The 18,285-nt window shown below is 50.8% G+C and overlaps 1 protein-coding gene across 3 annotated transcripts in view; it reads right to left on the bottom strand.

The window, feature by feature from the left end:
- CCND3 (cyclin D3) overlaps positions 1 to 17,790 on the bottom strand; it is a 79,937-nt gene extending 62,147 nt beyond the window's left edge. The window contains exon 1 of one of the 3 annotated variants that reach the window (XM_061196232.1): positions 17,436 to 17,790. The gene's annotated coding sequence lies outside the window, so the exon portion shown is untranslated. Of the gene's footprint in view, positions 1 to 12,104; positions 12,187 to 17,435 lie in introns of those variants that run through there. The other 2 variants (XM_061196233.1, XM_061196231.1) reach the window with 2 other exon arrangements.
- Between the last annotated feature and the right edge of the window lie 495 nt (positions 17,791 to 18,285).

Genomic DNA, 18,285 nt, shown 5'->3' with positions numbered 1-18,285 from the left:
GGATTCTCTATTTGCGAATTTGCCTACTCACTGACATTTTTCTGGAACTCCCAAACCAATGCTCCTGCCACTTTTGCGGTCATTCGAGGACACAGAGCTCCCTTGCACAGAGCTGTGAAAAATTCAAGTCACCTGACGTGCATGTTCTCAGCTGAGGTCGAACAAGGGGACGCTCTGCCCTCTTGTTTCAGCTCTTGTGCAGTAAACAAGTGTCTTTTTCAGTCTATTCAGTGCCACGTTTTCAGCATTTTTGGCCTTTTTGTTGATTTCACTGTTTAAAATGGCCCCCAAGCATAGTGCTGATGTGCCAATGATCTTGAGTGCAAGAAGGCTGTGATGGGCATTAGCTAAGCTTCCTTCAGGCGTGAGTTATCGTGCCCTGGGCTGTGAGTTCAAATCAACAACAAATATTAAATAAGGTGTCTTTAAACAGAAACACACGTAAAACAAGTACATTGGTTGGCTGATGAAAATGTTGGGACCACAGGCTGGAAGGAACCCAACCCTCTGTTCCCCTAGGAGCAATGGCTCAGGATTCACTAATTCAGTGTTCACGGCAACTTTATAGAACATAACTCTATGAATAATGGAAATTGACTGTATTTCAATATTACAATAATCAGGCAGCCATATCTCTGGCTTCCTATGAATGCCAGTCTGCATCTACTCATCCATTCACCACCCACCACCTACTGAACACCTGCTAAGTGCAAATCCTACATTAAAAGCCAAAAATATGGAATGTAGACAGGACCCCTGCCCTCCTACTGACCATCTTAACTGCACAGATGGGGGCACGTGACGCTGAAGGTCTTATTTATTTATTTGGCCTAAATCCCTAGGTTTATATACCAGTGTTGGGGCCTCAAACTTTTGTCAAATAGTATGAGCGCATGAAGTGACACTGGGAGTCCACTCAGGGTCCAGGCAGAGCCTGAGCCAGGCCATGCCTTAGGGAATAAAATGAGAGAGGCCAACGTGAGCAGGCGGACGGTAGGTCTGGGATGCACTAGGAGAGGAAGCAGGGGGTCAGCCAGCCCTCTGCAGAGGCGAGGGCCTGCGGCCTCTCTTCCTGGACTAGCCGGGAGGACTGCAGGGCCAAGGGGGCCCAGAGAGGAGCTCAGAGACCAAAGACCCTACAGAGGAAGTGTCCCCACATAGATTTCCCCTTCCCATGCCGCCCTCTTTCCTGGAATCATAGGTAATGGGAGGAAGGATCTCACCCACACTGGAGCACTGGAGGAGGGGCTGAGAGGAGACATGTCCCCCAGGCACAAGAAGAGAAGCCCCCAACCTCACCAACTGAGAAAAAGCAATTCCACGCCTAGTATGTGAGAGGGAAGTGGAACCGCCACTCCAATGCCTGCTCTGCCCCCACCCACCCGCCGCCCAGCCGCCCCAGGACGGCACCCAGGTGAGGCCTGCCATGTGCTTTCAGGGGCTCCCTTTGGGCCTTTCAAGCTCTGAGCCACAGGGGTGGCTCTCAGAGCTGCAATGGCCTGTCCTGTCCTCTATGGGGAGGCAGAAAGGGGACAGGGAACACTGAGGGCTTGTAAGCTCCATGAGGTCGGAGGCTTTGCCTGTCTTGTTTTCTCTTTCACCTGCACTGAACACAGCGCCTGGGGCATTCGAGGCAGGTGCTCACTACAGAGACACTGAATGATGAACGAATGAATGAATGAATGCATGAGCAAGCAAACAATGGGCCCAGAAGACTGTCCGTCAGCATCTAGAGATTCACATCTCCAGAGAGGAGAACCATTTCCCTTGTTTTGGACAAAGCTCAACCTCCTGCCTCAACTCTGCGTACTTTCTGTCTCTGAGACTGAAACGTGGCCCTGAGAGCCCTGTAACTCTCCATCTCCTGATGCTTAAGATGATCACATCTGATCACTGAGGTGAGGGGACATGATGCTTCTCTACCCCATCTGAGAACAGCAGGGCCACCCAAAGGGGCAAGAGTGGTGTCCTTCAATGAGCCTCACCCCATCCTACAGTGCTCCTGGGACAAGGGCTCTGAGGACCTCCAGGGGGCTTCTGGTCAGGGCGAGGGAGAGTCAAACCCTCTACCTTTGACTAGAGATAAGGCGGGGGTGCTGGCCCCTCTGCCCTAGGCCTCCCCCAGAGAGAAGTCCATCTGAGAACCTTTCTCGCACAGGTTCCATGTAGAAAAGCCATCCTCACACATGTGACACAGGCTCTCTTGGTCCCTGCCTATCTAGATCCTGGGGCAAAGGTTCCTAATTGTCCCGCAGCATCCACTTCCCCTTCTTATACCTTTCATACCAGAAGCTCCACTATGTATGATCCCCAAACTCCCTTGCAGCTAAATGTGGTGGGTGACCAACTTTTGGCTAAAGGGATAAGGGATCTGGCAATTTGGGTGTCATGTCCTGAAAAGGAAGGGTCGTGCCCCCTCCTTCCCTTCTCTCCCTTCCCACTGGCTGGGTCATGGACCCAGGGGATGTGGTGGTGCGCTGTCTTCAACATCGAAGGGCCTGGACAAGCAACAGCCTGGGAGGAGTGTGGGTCCCCAACACACAAGGGGTCCTATCGCCTACCCAGGCTTGTAGTGAGAAATTTCCATTTTGTTTAGGCGCCTGGTTTGGGGGGTCTCTATTACAGCGGTCTAACCTCTCCCAATGCCTATAACAGTCCATTCGTTGGTGCCAGGTGCCAATGGGTAAAATGTGTAAGAGGGTCCTTCCTCCTCATCAGCATCCTCAGCCCTTCAGCTCCGCATCACCTCACTCCATCAGGTCTGCTTTCCCAAGTGTCAGAGAGGACCTTCCAGGTAGACAGGACACCTCCTGGAATGCCACCCCAGCTAACACAAAGGAGGTGAATGTCTCCCTCCCTCACAATACATAATTCATTCCTCCCTCAGACTGACCATTTCTCAAACTGTCTCCTTGGTGAGAAAAGACTCTTCTATGCTCAGGGACCACTGTACCTTATCAGGCCAACTCCGTCCTATGGGGAAGGCAGTGAGGAAGGGCAGCAAACCTGTGTAACCTTGGACAAATCTCTTAGCCCCTCTGAGCCTCGGTTTCTTCCTTTATAAAACGTGGATAATAATCATTGTTTACAGGTTTGTGGAGAGAATTCAAGTTTATATATCTATAAAGTGCCTAGCAGCGTGGCTGGCACATAGTGGGTGCTCACTAAACCACGGTTGTTACTGCCATGGAGCTAAATATTGAGGACACAGCTGGAGGAGAGCCCTGAGTGACCTCCCCAGTGGAGGGTGGCTGGAAAGGGAGTGAAAGAGAGAGTTGGGGAGAAGAGACCACGGCCTTAAAGAGGAAGAGAGAGGCAGAGCTGGAGGTGCTGTCAGCGGAGAGGAGGGGAAAGGGCTCAGTGATGCCCACATTGGACGAGAGGGTGGAGGGCACAGCTGTGGTGTCTATCAGCTGCCTCTAGCTCACACAACCCCTGGGCCCATCTCACACGGTCTCTACCCAGCACTTCTGTCTGGGTTGGCCACCCTCACTGCCACTGCCATTGTTGCCGCACTGTCAGCTGCTGTTTCTTGCCTCATCTTCCTTCCTGTCCCTGATAGGACAGAAGAAGGGGATGGGAAGCAGCTGCCTTGCCCAGCAACCACCCAAGCCCTGTGGGCTGGAGCGGCCCAGGGTGGTTAAGAGCCCAGGCTCTGTAGACAGACAGGCTGGGTTCTGTCCCCCACTCTAGCCCTTAAGAGCCGATGACCTCAGCAAGTTATGTGGCTTGTCTAATCCTTCAATTTCCTCGTCTGCACAAAAGGGATAATAGGGCTGCTGAGAGGAAGGAATGAGATCATGCGTGGTGAGCACCCAGCACAGGGTCTGGCACCATAGCAAGTGTTTGATGAATGGTAGCGACCCTCAGGGCTGGCTTCATGGGCACGTAACCCATGCAGGCACACAGAGCCCTGCGCTCAGAAAGGTTCCACCCTTGGTCTAATGCTCTGTTGCCACCATCTTGAAATTCTTAATAAGTTTTGAACAAGGGGCTCTGCAAATTATGTAGTGGGTCCTGGCTAGTATTAGCATGCATACACTGAGTCTGCTGGCTGGGGGTGACTATGCAAGGCGGGGGTTGCCCAGCAATCTGCTGGAGATGTGGGACATTAGAGGGCTTTGGTGACCTCAAGGGAGTCATTTAAGTGGAGTGATGTGGGACTCTGCCAGGTTGCCTGCAGTTAGGGACTGAGAAGGTGGTGCAACCCCCACGCACACCCTCCCTGGGCATTGTGGTGGGTAGGGGTGCCCTCCCCTCAGGCAGCCAGGCCAATGGGCTGCCTGGGGAGCCCCCCACTGCCTTCCTCTTTCAATCATCCTCCCACCAAGTGCAAAGGTGCCCGATGAACGTCAGGGCCAACACCCACCCATCTGGCCCCCTTGGTTTTATCCTTTGTAGGTGAGGACAGAGTCCACGTTCAAGCTCAGGAGGATAGGAGTTATGTCCAGAGTCCCTACCTCTTTGGGACATGGAAGTACTAGGTGGTGGGAACCAGCGCTACCCTGAAGCCCCTCATCACCCAGGTCCAGCTGAGTCTCACTGTGCAGGTTGGAACTGGAATGGGGGTGACATAGAAGAAGGGTGTTGATGACTCCTGGTGGCCCGAGGGGTTAGCCCAGCCCCAGGAGGGAGAAATATCTGCTCCTTCTAACTCCTTGATTTTAAATCCCAGGTTAGCACATCTAGAAAGTGGTCTGGGGTAGTAACTTGAAACCTCAGGAGACAGGGAGACTTGCAGGGGGTTCCGTGGAGTTGGGGGTCCCCCCGGGCACTATGGTGAGGAACGACCACCTCAGGCGGCACATCTTGTACTTGCTGTCTGTCTCCCCTCCTGGACTGTGAGCTCCTGGAGGGTCGGGCTCACCCCCAGTGAGAACCAGATGTTTGCAGACCCGGCCATCAGGACCACTGCACGCCCTCCTCCCATCCACCCCACGCTGCCCCAGGTCCTGCCTCAGCTTCCCCAGACTCGCCAGCGCTACCACCACCACCCTCTTCTGTTCCTGGGCCTTCCTGGAGTAGCCCACATGTGAGTCTGAGGGTGGCCCAGTCTGGCAGGTGGAGCCCGGCCCTGGATGAGGCCTCTCTCCATCCGCCTCCGGCCACCTGTCCGGAGCACTCACTCCCTTCCAGACAGCTGGAGAGCGGCCCTGGAGCCTCTGGTTAAGGGAGGGGAGTGAGTGTGGGAAGTTCTAAGGGACCTAAGCCAAGGCTGGGGGGAGGCCCTTGTAGCCGATGGGGATGCTGAGTGTGCATGTGTGGGGTGGGGTGGGCGAAGGCACTCGGGAGAAGTGAGAATTGGGGGTGGGGTCAGAGAACAGAATGTGGAGTTCATTCTCCTGGGGGCACAGCTGTGTATTTTGATCTTCCCCGTCAGCTGCAGCATATTCCTTATCTTGGGGCTCAATCCAGACTCCACCTCCTTCTCTGTTGCTGAGCTGCAGAAGGCAGATACTGTGGGATACAGCCTGCACCCTGCTCACTACCTTAGCTCCCCGCTGCTCCAAGCTGCTAAAAGGGACAAGGAGCGACCAGTCCCCCCGCCCCAAAGAAAGACCTGCTGCCTACTTCAGATCCATCCTGTGCCCGTCCATGGGTAAGTGGATCTTGAGAGTCAGTCATCTCCCATTAAGACCCACCCCCAAGTGCCATGACAACCCAAGCTGTCACCCCAGGGTTGCCTGGATATTTCAGCTTTATTGGTGCCATAGAACTTGAAGGGTCGGCAGATAGTGCCGTTCAGCTGGGAACTTGAAGCAGAGGCAGCTGTCACCTCCCAGGCCACACCAGGCTGTCCTCCGGGCCGTCACACTGCATTCCTTGTGCCAACTTTTTATGTGGCACCTAATGTCTCCAATGAGATGCTGTGAAAATAATAAGACTGATTTTCTATATACTTATGGAAACACAACTCATGACTTTTTTTGCATTTCTCTTGTTATTTGCAGAACTGGAACATTTAGAAAAGGGGAAAAAGTAGAAAAGAAATCACCCATAGTTCTACTGCCCCCAAAAAACAACTGCTGTTCACATTTTGGTATATTTTCTTCCAGTCTTTTCTCTATGTGTGTATATATGTGTATGTGTGTAAAACATACAGTTGTAAATGTATTGTATGTACACTTCTTCATCCTGATTTTTTTCCTTAACATTAACATATAGGTAATTTCTGTGATACCACATATTTTTGCAATTTGATGTTTTTAATGGCTACCTAATATTACATTTACTGGATATAGTATACCTTGCTTTAACCATGCTCTGTTGGGAGGCATTTCAGTTGTTCCAATTTTTTGTCACTGTACATAATAACACCCTGATGAAAATCATCATGGACAAAATTTTTTCCTACATTTAGAATTACTTAAATTAGTATAGAGCCTGGAAAGTAGGATTACCAAAGCAGAGGGTCAGAATATTCTGGAGGCATTTGATTTGATACCTTTAGCCAAACTGCTTTCTGAAGGGAGAATTTACCACATGGCAAGGTCACCAACAGGCAAGAACACAGCCATTTAGATCTACCATCGTGTAGGGACACCACTCACTGTTAGGTATCTTTTTATGTGCCTAAGTCGTGTTCCCTTTTGTAGACTGTTCTTTTTTGGCTGCTAAATACACCGTCCCCTTTCCAACAGCACTGTCACTTCCTTTCAGGAGGTTACCTCTCCCCCAGTGCAAATCCAGGAGCCAGCCCGCCTGACCTGCAGCTCAGAAACTGGAGGGGCCGGCCCGTCCATTCCCACCATGCTGTCCGTCCTTCTGCCCAGCCCTCAGGCACTTTGTCATTTTCTGCTCATTCCCAGTTTTCCAGCCTTTCTGGTGAGTCTATGGGTTCCCAACCTTATTCTAATAAATTCCCTTTGCCTTACATTGGACAATCTGTTTCTGTTGCTAACAGAACCTTGAAAATACTGATACTTGGCCAACTTAGCGTTTTTCAAATTGCAAGTCAGGATGCTTTACTGGGTCATGAAGCCATAAAGCTAATCTTGACCAGCATTTTAAAAAAATGAAACAACAGCATAAAAAAGAAAATATCAAAAGTACATCATCTGGAGTGAGGGGAAGTATTGCTTAGTGAATGAAACTTGTTTTACGTATGTGTGTTTGTGTGCATTCGTATGAAATAGGTTAAAATGAAGACATTTCTAATTTTGAAAAACATTGCCCTAATTGAACTTGAGTTACTTGAGAATAAAGAACAATCAAGACCAATCTGTCCTAGATGTTTTTTATATTTCTCCCCAAATCTTTAGTACCTAGGAAAATGGACTTCTTTGCCAAGAGAACAGTATATTTCAAGGTCCACCCACTATTTTCTATTAATAGCTTGACATCTCCTCCCACCCTTTACTTGATGATACTTAATGATAATGGACATCTTTTCCTCTTGGTCTTTAAATTTCTCTTAATAGCACCAATATTCTGCCAGCCCCGCAGGCTGAACTATCCTGGGGTAGTCCCTGAATTCTCCTCCATTCATTTACTCACCACCTACTGTAGCCCAGTAGGAGAGAAGGCGAGCTAGCAGCAAACTACAATACACGGCAACATACTTCATCTTAGAAGTACACATGGTACCTAACAGGGGAAGGGCAGAGCCATTTCACAGGGTGGATGACTCTTCGTACCTTCCTACCAAATAATTACTAAGTTCTGTTGCTTCTACCTTCAAAATATTTTGCCAAATCGCCCCCTTGTTTCCATTTCTACTGCGTCACCCTAGTTTCAATCTTTTTTATTTTATGTAGACTCTCTCTTGCCTACTGCCCTAGAAATCAGTTCTGATCATGTCGCTTCTTTGCTCAAAAGTCTTCAATGGCTCCCATTACCTCCTAAATAAATCCAAACTCCCCAACCCAACACTGTTGATTTCGCTTCTCCACCATCGCCCCAAAATTTCTTTCCAGCTCCATGTCCCACTAAGCCCCTGGAACAGGTCCACAAGGTCCTCTCTTCCCAATCACGTATCTGTGTGAGGCCCGATTTTCTTCATACAAATTGACCAAAACAACATATTGCAACAGACTGAAGTAGAAGCAGATACGAGAATCCAGCTGTCTTCTATTAAGCCAGGCATTAAAGAGATTTGCGAAAAATGTAAAACAAGGCCACACTTCAAATTTTTTTTGTTGTTTTGGAAAATATAGTTATTATCTTATAAAAAATATGCTGCTGTGTTAACATGCAATGATTTTTTTATTGTTACTTTAAAGGAATTAATAAATATTTTTTAAATTTCTCATTTAACATATTTTTATTAGAAATCAAATGTCAATAGCTACAACTTTGAAAAGCAAAAGCTCTTTGGGATCTTCAATAATTTTTAAGGGTGTAAAGTGTTCCTGAGACCAGAAAGTTTGAGAACTACTGCCTGAGATCTAACATGTCAGTTAAAGCAGACAGAGGGTCTCTGAAATGCCCCTGCCCTCTCCCCTTTCTCATGTTTTACTTCCCTGCCCCAGTGTGTTGCTGGAGATTTTAAACCATTAAAGAAACAAGAAGTGGTCATATGAAGAATAATTATTCTTATAGAAATAATAGTGATTACAGAAACAGCCGCTAGTTATTTTAGAATCAATAATAATATAAAGAATAAATAAACCTAGGAACTTCCCTGGCGTTCCAGTGGTTAAGACTCCACGCTTCCACTGCAGGGGGCACGGGTTCAATCCCTGGTTGGGGAGCTAAGATCCCACAAGCCATGCAGCACGGCCAAAAAAAACCAGAATAAATAAGCCAAATAATTGCCATAGAATTAAGAATAGAAAAATGATTATTTCTATAATATGGCTTTCAGTTAAAAAAAAACAAAAAACCTCAGATATTCAGAAAAGTAAAAAGATACAAAAACCACCATTTAAAATTGCTCCTGAATATTCTCCCATCAAATCCACTCCTTTTTCATTTTCTCAAATGGCACCTCCGGGACTTCCCTGGTGGCGCAGTGGTTAAGAATCCGCCTGCCAATGCAGGGGACACAGGATCGATCCCTGGTCTGGGAAGATCCCACATGCCGCAGAGCAACTGAGCCCGTGTGCCACAACTACTGAGCCTGCGCTCTAGAGTCCGCAAGCCACAACTACTGAGCCCACGCACCGCAACTCCTGAAGCCCACGCACCCTAGAGCCGGTGCTCCATAACAAGAGAAGCCACCGCACTGCAACGAAGAGTAGCCCCCACTCGCCCCAACTAGAGAAAGCCCACGTGCAGCAACGAAGACCCAATTTGGCCATAAATAAGTAAAAATGGCACCTCTGAGGAGAAATTCCTGGTTCCATCCACAAGCAACTGCTCCTTCCTCCAGATTCCCACAGTACTGTCACTCAAACCTTTCTTGCAACCCAGGGAGCCCATAAGAGCCCATAAGCGAATGCATACTGAATTCCTAAATGTGCACATTTAACTACCACAAATCCAGTATTATCTACTGGAGGAGATACCAACCAGCCTCAGAAACTCACGTATTGTTCATACAACGTGGGCCCTTCCCCAAGCTCAGCATAATCTTCCACCAAAGACTCTGCCATCTGTCCCAATGAAAACTGGCTGTGCTGGAGATTCTTAGAGATGGGAGAGAATGCCCAAGCCATGCATACTGTGTTTTAGGAGTGGTTTAAGGAGACTTAAATAGTAATGTTGACACGTGTTTTGTTTTTACACTGACTGTGAACCCAACACAGCATAAAATGTGGCTCTACTGTAAATGAGGAATGGACAAAACCTCTGAGGCTTATAGATGTTGTTGGAGGGATATGCCAGGTGGGTGAACTCACGAGTCCTACATCTACACAGCCCTGTCCTCTGGGCACGGTACGTGGCCTCCACCCCGGGCTGGAGCTGCTGCCCGTTTTGGGATGGAGTATCTAGAAGGTAAAGGTTGCAGGTCCAGCACCAGGACCCAGCTTAACCACCAACTCAAGAGGTATGCCCACAGCCACTGTCCTGGTGGCACACCCCTGCCAAGGAGAGAAAGGAAAGGAAAATGAGCATGGAGGGGGGAGGGGAGGAAGCTGGAGGAAAAGCTTGTTTGCACCATGTCACAGTTAAGGCAGCTGTGGTCGGGCTGATTCATCCAGGGTGCCCCAGAAAGGTCAGGGCCCCAGCCCCACCTAGCAAAGCTCACATCGCCACCACCCACTCCTGCTTCCTGGGTAGTGTGCAACACCTGACCTGCCTGCTGGGGCAGGGCAGGGCCCTCCTTGCTCCTTCCCTGCCGTCTTGATTGGCTTAGGAGACAAGCCTGCAGCTCCAGCCAGGAGCACTGAGGGACAGAGGAGGCCCTGGGCTTGCCTGGGGGATGCGTATCCACACCATCATGCCTCCACACAGATGTGCAGATCATACACAAATACACTGTCACACACAGGCAGTTCAGGGGCCTACCAGCCTGCTCTCCCCGGTCCTGATGCTGTGTTCAGGACATCTCAACAGGGAACCTGGGGTCCCCTCACACTGCCCCTGGTGGATGGGCACTCCTAGGTGCACGCGCGCACACACACACACACACACACGCACACTCACAGTGTGCACGAAAAGTCTGACTCCGGTCAGGGTTCTTTCAGCACCGGGCTCTCAACACCGACTGGCTGTATGACCTTGGTCAAGTTACTTAACCTCTTTGCCTCAGTTTCTCCATCTGCAAAGTGAGGAAACCTCAGAGGATTCTTGTGAGGAGTAAATGAGAAATGAGTTAATAAATATGCATATTTATTATAAACTTATTTACACATGGTACATATTATACGTAGGCACTTTCCACAGTCACCGGCACATGGAAGTATTGTGCAAACATATGCGCTTATTACCCCCAAAGTCTTCACTGCCACCTGCCTGTGAAGAAATGAGGGTTCAGAGAAAATCCACACAATAGATTCCTACAAGGAATACCAAAAATGACTCCTAGAAGCTGCAACAGAGGAGAAGCAGGGGAGATGCAAGACTTCTGAGGACCACCCAGGAAGCACCAAGCTCATGTCCAATGGTTGGAAAGAGTTTTGAGTTAGAACCCAAGAGGCTGGGCCCCGGGCAGAAAAAGACTTGGAGACCAAGAGACCCAAGAGGAAAAACTCAGCCTGGTCCTAAAGGCAGAATTCTAAGAAAAGGTGGTGGCTGCCCCTAAGACCAGCAGGTACCAGCTGACTGGAAAGAAAAAGAGAGAGGGCCTGGGAAAACTACTAGAATGTTCTACACCCTGGCCTACGCTCAGCCATCCAGTACATCTGAGAGTTTATAACCCCAAGATCCTCCCTCACTGGGATGAAAATAGATTCCACCTCTGAACAGTCTCCAAGTTTGTGGTTCTATAGTAGATCCTGCTTAGAGAAAAGGGAATAGGGCTGGAAGGAAAGGAAAAAGCAGCCCTGACTCTCAGGGGCCTGGTGTTGGGAGGAAACAGCACTCTTCCCCTCCATAATCCAAAGACAGCTTGTGATATCCACTTGCCAGAGTAGAGTAAATGCTCTCTGGCGTCTTATTCCAAGCTGATTCCTCAGCACCCAGCAGAGTGAGCTTAATAAACCAGAGCTCAGGAAGAAGAGTCTGTGAAGAACAGACAGGGGAAGGCAGCCTCGGGGCCCTCTGTGCCCCATCCTCCCGTCCCCTGGCCAGTCCTCTCCTCCTCCCACAGCCTCTAACACCTCCAGCTGGAGGCCAAGTTGGAGGCCAAGGTCTGCATCTGTCAGAGGCCCTGCTCCGGCTTCCTTTCCCAGAGCTCGGGGCCCCCAGAGGAGGGGCCAGGAGACGCAGCCTGGAGGGAAGAGAACAGAGAACAGAAGGCAGGGCGAGCTGGAGCAGACAGCACTGGGGCCAGAACTGGGAGTTTCTGTCCCAATTTCAACTATTCTGTCCAGTTGTCTGACCACAGGCCAGAACTGGTGGGCCGATTTTTATTCTAGAAAAGAGGATGAGATGAAGTCATTGGTGGGATGGTGAGGAAAGAAACCAGGGCTGCCCCCTTGTTTCTGGACAGCCCTCCATGCCCAGCCCCAGGAGCTCAGTCTGGGAGATGATTGTGATGATGATATGATGGTGACAGAGGTATCACGTATAAGGGTTTATGACCTGTTTGGCACTTGGCAGGGCTTTGAGTGTATTACCTCCTAAGCCTGGTGCAGAGCGTGGGCCCTGAAGCCTCGGCTCCTTGCTCTGTGTATCCACTCTGTGCCTCAGCGTCCTTGTCTGTAAAGACATAATGATAGTACCTCTCTCACAGAGCTGCTGTGAGGACACAAAAATTTCACACCTGGCAAGGGAATTTCCCTGGCAGTCCAATGGTTGGGACTCCACACTTTCATTGCCGAGGGCACGGGTTCAATCCCTGGTCAGGGAACTAAGATCCCACAAGCCACACGGTGCAGCCAAAAAAAAAGAAAAAAAAAAAATTCTACAGTGAAAAAAGATCACACCTGGCACATTGTAAGCACTCGACGAATATCAGTACGATTAATCCTCACAATGAGCCAGTGAGGTAGGGACTACAGTTACACCCACTTGACGGGTAAGGAAACTGAGTTTCACACAGCCAGGAAGAAGCCAAGCTAGGACTCAAACCTGGGTGGTTTCTGCACTGAGCACAGGCCCCTCTGAGCCACTCCATGAGAGAAAGCACGGATTAGTGGTCATGTGCACAAACTTTACAGCCAAACGGCCACGTCAGACTTCCAGCTCGGCCACTGTCCTGCTGTGTACCTGGAAGCCAGCTGCTTAACCCTCGGTGCCTTGGTTTGCTCTTCTATAAAACGGGCCTCCTGCCTGACAGGGTGGTGGGTAGTGAGTTCCTAAGTGCTTGAAACATGCTGGTTATGGCCTTGCTCTCTGGGCCTGGCCTCTATGGCGCCCTCTGGCCACAGGGCTTGGAACTGCACCCTCTGTCCTGGCACATGCAGGGCCCTGCCTGCTGTGCCCCTGGGGCCCCAGTGGCCCTGGGCCTTTCTAAGGGGCGGCGAGGGTTGGGGGGCGGGGCAGAGAACAGCAAGCAGATCTGGGTCAACAAACGAGGCACCAGGCAAGCCCTGTGCTGCCCCTCCTTCCTAGGGACAACGTCTGGGCCCCTGCTGTCTCTCCTTAGGAGTGGCTGTCCTGGGGTTGTTCTAAGCAGGGTGGGAGAACTGGTCAGGCCGCTGAGGGCAAATAGTTTCCGAGAGGTGCGGCTTTTGAGTATCTTAAAAGAGATGACATGACATGGGTGTCATGCCCTCAAATGCTAGGAAAGGCCATGCCCAGGAGGGCTGCTGGTCTCGCCCTCTGCTCCTGACACAGATCCTTCTACCTCCAGGGCAAAGGAAGGTCAAGGAGGGGCAAAAGAAGGAAGGGAGGGAGGGGAATCCCTGACCTGGGGAAGAGAGACTGCCCCATGGGCGGAGGCCTGCTTGTTCTGGCCTGAGCCCAGAGGAAACCTGAGAGCGCATTTTACAGGGGCTGTGCTGGGTCAAAAGTGGCTCTCTGGCCCCTGGCGTGTAGATTGCTGAGGAAGGGGTGGGGGATAGTCCCCAGGAAACCAGCTGGTGGCTGAAGGACCAGGTGGCGCTCTCGACCCCATCCAGCAGCCCTGGAGCCACACACTGGGCAACAGCTCCACCTGGTGGACAGATGGGGAGGGAAGCAGGTCAATAATCACATGGGAGGCTTAGAGGTGGAAGGGGCTCTGAGGCCTTCTTGCTCACAAAAGCCCCTCCCAGGCATGTGCTCTAGACTCCCCTAGATGATGAACTCACTTCTGCAGAAGGGGATTAGGCAATTATTTGTTAGAAAATGCTTATGTTTTTTGGAAATCTGTCTCCACCAGTCCCCTACTTGGGGGCTACCAAAGGCAACCTTTCAAATGTTTGAACACAGCTACAATATCCCTCCCAAATCTTCTCCCCAAGTGCTTCAAAATTCCAGAGTTTGGCCTTAACCTTTCACCCACTACATCTTCCTTTCCCTCGGGTATCTTTTTTTAATATATTAACTTCCAGAGAATCTCTCTTCCAATTCTATACCCAAACCACCCCCTCCCCACACTAGCAGCACCATTTTAAAACATCTTTGGATCTCAACCTCCTATTGTGCAGGGTCTGATAGGTTGGGGAAGTTGATGCTCTAATTTGAGGATTAAATAGACGTCAAGAGCACAGGCTCTGAAGTCAGATAGACCAGTGTTCAAATCCGGGCTCTGCTGCTTACTAGCTGTGTGACCTCAGGCAAGCTTCTAAGCCTTTCTGAGCTTCAGTTTCCTCATCTGTAAATTGGGAATAGAGGCATTTACTACCTGGAGTTACGGTGAATATCAAATGAGATAAGGCAGGTAGAACACTTAGGACAGCTCCTGGCAACATCATTCAGCTCCTAAGTGGCCATTATAACCACATTTTTCTCGTGTTTGGAGCTGTAGGGAGCGCTTTGGGGAAGAGTAAGGTGAAAGGGCAGAGAGGAGAAAACAAGACTTTGTGGAGTTAGTTAGCCTTTCCCATCCAGCACAAATCCCAGGTGAAATCCAACAAATGAGTACCTTGTTGCAATCCTATTTCCAGGGGTGTCTGACCACCTCCACACCCCCACCGACCCACACATAAACACACACACACGCATAAACACACACACGCATAAACACACACACACACACACGTAATGCGGCAGGCCTTGACAGAGGGTTTAAAATTTAAATGTCTTTGAGGGCAAGAGAAACACACCAAAATAAACACACCTCCGGCTCAGCAGAGAAAGGGAAACTTGGCAGGGCCCCCAGAACTTTCCCCACCCCCAGCCCTCCCTAAACTTCCTCTTGTGGTTTCTCAAGAGTACAACCTGTTCTCAACCTAGAGAACAGTGCCTGGGGCAGGGGGCTGGGGCATGCCGAGGCTTCCATCGCACCCCACCCTACGATGAGGAGGAAGGAGGGTGTCTGTGTAGAGGAGTGGCCTAGAGGTCCACACAGTTCTGACCTTCACATCCTGCTTACCAGTGATCTCGGTGTGGCCACCCTCTACCCTCAACTCCCAGCATCAACATCCATCCCCCCAACCCACACCCCTCCCTCAAAGACAGAGGCTAGAGGTAGTTTGACTGCAGGCAGAGAGGGACAGCCTCTGGGCCTCCCCAGATCTGTTTAGAGGGCTCATGTGAGAAATCTAGAGTTTCAGAAAAGTAGTGGAAAAATGGCTGGAATCCATGGAACCTCTGCCCTGTGGCCCAGCTGGCATCATGGGCAAGTCCCAGTCTGCCTAGAGGGATGGGGTCAGATGCGTGGATGCAGCTTTGGGATGCAGCTTTGGAATGCAACAGCTATAAGGAAGTAAGGTGCGCATCTTAAGATTGCTTCTACTCCCTGACCATCTTCCTTACTCAGCTACAAAGCTGGATTGTTCCCCTTGGAATCTAGAATCTGAGGGTTTCTGCTCTTAAAGATTCCCAGCAAAAGAGGTATCTTGGTTTCCCATCTCCCCAGATTCTGGCACATCACCTCCATGCATCTTTCTTGCATCAAACCTTGGTTTGTTCCTCTTGGTGACTGAGGCTCACTCAGGAGAAACACACACACACACACACACACACACACACACACACACACACACACGGCCATTAGGAAAGGATACCAGCTCTGTGTAGTCCCCACAACCCTACTCCAGGCCTGCTGGGGCTCCCTGTAAACAGCACCAGCGCCCACACTCAGCTAACAGATTGCTCTCCTCTGTATCACCCGAGATGCGGGACCATAGACTCCCTTTTGGAAATTCCTAAGCCCCTGGCTCAAGGGCACATTCCATGTGGTCAGTCAAGGAGGCAGACTAGCCAAATGGTTAAGAACAGGGTCTCCCAAGTCAAGTGACCCGGGTTTAAATCCCAACCCTGTCCTCTTTAGGAAAATTATCTCCTCCATGCCTGAGTTTCCTCATCTATAAGATGGAGATAAGCCTAGTGCTTACCTCATAGAACTGTTAGGAGGATTAAATGAGACATTACACCTAAAACATTTAGAAGAGTACCTGACAGTGTTATATAAGCCTTAGCTAGTATTCTGAACCCTTGAAGGAAGGAAAATGGGAAAGAAAAGGCACTTGGGATCATGAAGGTCATGGTCTCAAGGACGGATCCTGCTGGAATTCTCAGATATACTTTTGCTCCTAAATTCCAGAGGAGTAGAAGCTCTGACTTGTTTACCATTGTATCGCCAATATTTAGCCTGTGCAGATAGTGCAGCCACAGCAAACAGGGGGTGAAAGAATTCACCGTGTCAGCCATCTCTCAAATGAGCCTGGGAATTGAAAGAGCAGAAGAATCTTCAGGAAAGCAATGGTAGATCCAGTTCTTTTCACTCATGTCTAGTTCCAAAGAGAATTGAGGTGGGGGGCATAGAGCAAGGATTTGTTAGAAGAAACAGTCCTAGCAACCAGGGATGGGGGGTGGGTACCCCAGGATTGTATGACTGTTACATCACCCTGGGGTAGACTCTCCCAGATGCACCTAGCTGGGAATTTCTGGGGTCTTAGGGACCAGCCCAGAAACATGCCTTTCACCGAATTCATCCTGTTCATTCCTATCTCTTCTTCAGGTCTAGACAGTGGGTTAAAGAGAGCAAGAACTGTTTCTGGGTCCCTATTGTTTCCCAATGCCCAACACCACAGTCAGGGTTCAGTCCAGCTCTGCAGAATGAGTAAGTTCCCACAAAGACTTCCCCCCACTTCTCTGCCTGGTGACTATTCATCATTCAGAACCCAACTCAAATGTCCTCTTCTCTCTGAAGCCTTCCCAGCCACCCCAACTTGACACTTCGTCTCTGTTGTTCTATCACTCAGGCGATATCACTGTGGATGAATAACATCACCACACGCTCAGCATCCCATCCAATCCCACACACAGTAGGTGCTCAATCAATGTTTGCAAATGAATACATTAAGGCTCCCTCAGTAACAGCAACCAATTTCTTCAGTTATTCCTCTTGTTGACACATTAAAAGACACAGAAGAGGGTAAAGCCGTCACTTGTGTACCCATCAGACACCAGAGGGACCGCCACCGAGAGGTCCCTCTTTCCAGTCCCGTCCTCTGGCCTCCTCCCTCGGCCCTGGCTGGCAGGATGACCCCAAGGCTCCCTGCCCACACGGCTTCTGCCCTCCTTCCGCCTCCCACCCCGTCTCTGAGGTATGAAGAACGACAACAGACAGCCCAGTGAGGTCACTGGGCTTCCAGATCAGCTTGGAGGGTGGCTGTGCAGACACAGAGAAAGCTCAGGGCTTTGGGGGGCTTCTCCGCCCTTCAGCCACGTGCAACTCAGAAAGAAACTGACCTGAGCTTTGAGAGACAACCGGGAGGTGATGAGGACACCATGACCTCCTTAACCCCCCCACCTCAGACCCACCGCCCAGGTGTCCAGCCTCAGCTTGGAGGCCCCAGCGAAGAGGGCAGACGCTGCCATCCATCTATCTTGGCTTCTCCAGCCCTCGAGCTTACCTCCTCGGCAGGTGAGCCCCCCGGAGCACCGACTGTGGCTGCACACACTCTATCCCGCCACCTCTCGCTTCTGTCTTTGGGGAGATGGGGAGGGGGTCGCCACCTCCAGCCACGGCGAGGGGCGTGCACCCCTCCCCCAGGCGCCCAAACAGAACCAGTTTCCACCGCCGCAGGCGCGGCGTGTTTACAAAGTCGCCGCCGCGCCGCCAATCCCGAGTTTAAAGCTGGGCAGGAAGTGGGGAAGAGGGGGCGGGGGAGACAAAGGGGCTGGGTGCTCCGCTCAGCCAAAGTTTGGGCCCCGACTCCTCCCGGCGGCTCAGCCTGCGCAGCGACCCCAGCCCGCACATCCCGCTGCACGTTCCCCCGGTGAGGGGCGGGGGTGCCCCCCAGCCGCAGGTGAGCGCCGCGGGCAGGCGCGGCGCAGGTTTCCAGACATCTGCCTGTGAGCGTTTTCCACTCATCCACTCGCCGCTCAGGAAATAACATTAGGCGCTGCTTCTTGACCTCTTACTCTTCGTCTGCACAGTGATAGACCCTTTGAGTGTATTAGCTCATTTTCCCCCCTGCTATCCATCCCATCCCAGTTTCGCAAAAGAGGAAACCGAGGCACAGTGAGGTTAGGTAATGTGCCCGAAATCCCACAGCTGCTGAGTGCTGGGATTCAAACCCAGCCCCTGCGTCCTGCCAGACACCCGCAAACGGAGACGAATGAGGCGTGGTGCACGAAGGACTCCCATCCGGAGAGGCTGACCCACGAGGGAACCGCAGAAAACCACATGCACCACGTTGACGCAACGGCCTGGGAGTAAGGCGGGCAAGGGGCAGCCTCATGCCGCCGGCGCTTCCCGGC

Source organism: Eubalaena glacialis, chromosome 7 (genome assembly GCF_028564815.1).
Source record: "Eubalaena glacialis isolate mEubGla1 chromosome 7, mEubGla1.1.hap2.+ XY, whole genome shotgun sequence".
Classification (NCBI taxonomy): domain Eukaryota; kingdom Metazoa; phylum Chordata; class Mammalia; order Artiodactyla; family Balaenidae; genus Eubalaena; species Eubalaena glacialis.
Note: the sequence above shows the minus strand (reverse complement) of the source record. Positions and strands in the feature narration are given on the sequence as shown.